The following is a 3,449-nucleotide window of genomic DNA, read 5'->3' as shown; positions in this document are numbered from 1 at the left end:
ATTCAGGGGTGCAGCGCAAGAAGACACATGATGACTAAACATTCAGAGGTGCAGCGCATGAAAGGAAAGACACATAATGCATAAAACATTCAGAGGTGCCAGAGTAAAACAATAGCGCAAAAATCACATGAGGCCTAAACCTTCAGAGGTGCAGGAATAACACATGATGCAAGAGATCACATTCAGAGGTGCAATAACCATATACTTGCGCAGCAACTCACATAAGCCACTACCTGTGGCAGTCCCTAGGCCAATGGCCTTGTTGGGGCTCAGACGCCCTGAGTCTCAGTGTCAGGGGTGCGCTGCCATGCAGCGCCAGTCTCAGTACAAAAAGCCTAAACGTAGCAGGTGCCCACAAAGTGCTGGGCACCTGGAGAACAACAGAACTGCGCCAGGGCCCTCACTGGCCCTTAGGCGCCAACTGCGCCACGGCTGGAGCCACACAGGCTCTGGGCATAACACACATGCCCCAGACGTTGGAGCCACAGAGGCTCTAAAGCACCATGCCAACCGTTGGAGCCACACAGGCTCTTAAAACAATGATGCCCCCATGAGCCTCACCGGACTCTAGCCCTCACACTCGGGGGCAGGAGGGGACGAGCACCGACAATATGCCCCGAAGCCCCCCCTCTCGAATATGGCCCTCTCTGGAGCCAAAAGGGCTCTACACACCGTTGGGGCGGCCCGCTGCCATCCGGGGCCGCCTTGAAGCAGTGCCTCTAAACCGGCACCAACACGAAGCAATGCGGGCCCTCAAGAGCCCCTCGCGGGCTCTGTGCTCACGGTGGGGCGACCCACTGCCATTCAGGGCCGCCCTTCCTTGGTGCCTCGACCGGCACCACGAGGACCCATCTGCTCCCTCACGGAGCAGCAGCATCACAGAGCCCCCCCCAGCCCTCTGGACTCACCGGGCTGTTCTCGGCGGGGGCTCCTCTTCGCCCGGTCTCCCTCCCTGGGACCGGGTCTCATCACCGGCAGTGGGCGGGGCTCTCCTTCGTTCGCGGTGGGGCAGGCACCGCCAATGTGCCTTGCGCCCCCGCCGCAAGTCTCCGCCTGCCGCTCCTCCTTCACTAGGGGCTCCCTCGGCACACGGGAGCCCCAGCAGCGGACCACATGCCTCTTCAGAGGCCGCCGGGTTCCCTCCGATCACGGGAGCCCGGCCGACCCGCCGCCATGCTTCTCCTCCGCCTCATCCCTCCTCTTGCTGCAGGTCACGAGCGATGGGCCAATCCCATCGCGGCTCCTTCGGCGAGCCCCCAGTGACGCCAGAGCCTCTGCAGGCGTCTCCACCAACCGGAGCGCGACTCTCCGGGGCAGCGGCCAATCAGAGCGTGTCTCTCCTCGGGTATCGGCCAATCCGGTCGCGGCCCCTTTGTGGTTTGTTTTCACTGCGGCAGATCGAGGTGGGCACTCGTAGATAATTAAATCAATGCAGGCAGGAATCCTCAGCGCATCCAGCGCTATAAACGAGCAGGAAAAGCGCTCCTAAGCGCTACAAAGTCCAGAGAAGGCGCTCTCAAGCGCTTGGGGGAAATGAAGCGCCCCAGAGCTCTAGACAGCAGGCAGAGCGCTCCCAGGCGCTCAGGGGGAAGCACAGCACCTCCAGGCGCTAGAAATCAACTCCAGCGCTCTCCCCAGGAAAAGGCAGCTTCTCCATGCTGCCAAGGTCCCAGAGCTTCCCCCAGGGGCAAAGCCAAGTCCCCCCTTCAGCCCAGGCAGGGCAGAAGGGTCCCCCAGGAGTCCAGGAATCCAGGCATCCAGGGGCTGGGCAGCACCCACCCCTGGTAGATCCAAGTCAGCCACAAGAGCTAGAACAAGAACAAGTTGGAAGGAGACACAGCCCCTTCTTATACACAGGAATGTCTTTGAAGTACTTCGTGCAAGGGGCCCGAGTACTGGAATGTTTCTGGCTTTCGTCTTCCTGACAGCTTCAGGGCCAGAGGTGACAGTGGGCCGTCAGGATGGAGAGCCAGCAGGGTGGGCGACAGGCACGGCCCGGCACCACCAGACGCTCTTTCCTCCCATCCCTGACAGCAGAGGGGCCTTTCATCCACGGCTGACTCAGACCCCCTCCTCTGGGGCCTTGCAGACCCTGCAGACCCTCTCCTACTCAAACCGGACAGTCCATCCACCAGCAGGTCCAGGCACTCCTGGGCAGACTCACCAGCCAATCACACGCCAGAACCAACTTACACAAATATACCAACTTCCAAAAGTAGTACTTCCAGACTAGGCACAGTCAAGCCGCATACATCATTTTGCAGCATTCATTCTCACGAGTTTATACATACCAAACTCGACCCCTGCACTCCCCACACAACAGGAACTACCACGGGCATACATATTCCCCATTCATTCCTATGGGAGGGCAGGTCACTCACCCTTCATACAGAGAGCTCCAGCACTTTACACTGTACCACAGTGAAAAAAGTGCGCAGAGGCCTAGAATCACCAACACCAGGTTCCAGAACAGGCTAGGAAAAAGCAAAAAGTCTAGGGGTGAACCTGCCCAAAGTGCCGGGTCCAACACTGTGTATATTCACAAATGCTTAACACACTGCCTCGGAGATAAGCCTGTCTGCTTGTGCCAAGCTACCAAGGGGGTGAGCAGGGGTTTTTAAGGAGTGTAATCCCCTTATCCTGACTTAGAATTAAGGGTCCCGATTTGGACAAAGGTGAATACCATTGCCAACTAGAAATCCCCAGATCTGACACTCATGCTGCACAGTGATACATGCTTAAACTATGTAAGTCAAGAATATATTAATCACTGAGGGTGGAACTTTAAATGAGTGGAACAGTAGGACACAGTCCAGTGGCACAGGCAATAAGGTCTTTTTACACTACTGATCATTTTTACCAAGATACAGTATGCTGCCACAACTGTGCTTGTGCTACTTTAACTCTAGGTAAGGGCAAAAGTCTTTTACCATTAACATGGTAACGCTTTGTGCACCCCACCCAGTCTGAAAAGACCGCAATCCATGACCCCAATCCTGTATCAGAAAATCTCTCAATGGATCCGCTCAATTTCTTAGTTTGAAAAAAATACAAGAACAGTTCATCTTTTAACTCCTTGACCTAGCATTTGGTGTATGATATAGACACTGTGCTTATATTACTGCCTCCTAATGTTATGTAGTTTCAACCATGATTGCTTGAGGATACTTGTGCTACAGTACATACTCTCTCCTTTTGATTCGTTCCCTTTGTCAATTGTTCCCTTGGCTTTAGGACCTTATTATTCCCCCTCACTAATGAAAGTTTGCTATTTCCCCTTGGTGTTACTTCTGGTTCTCTCTCTATATATTAAATTCATAGTTTCCCACCTAGTAGAGTCTGGGAACTGAGACTTCATTCCTGACCAATCTTAGGTCGATTTCTCTATTGTCAATCATGGGTAAAACTATTGAGACTAATGTTAATTATCAAATATTTCGTATTCTCAA

Source organism: Lissotriton vulgaris, unplaced genomic scaffold (genome assembly GCF_964263255.1).
Source record: "Lissotriton vulgaris unplaced genomic scaffold, aLisVul1.2 SCAFFOLD_264, whole genome shotgun sequence".
In the NCBI taxonomy this organism is placed as follows: Eukaryota; Metazoa; Chordata; class Amphibia; order Caudata; family Salamandridae; genus Lissotriton; species Lissotriton vulgaris.
Note: the sequence above shows the minus strand (reverse complement) of the source record.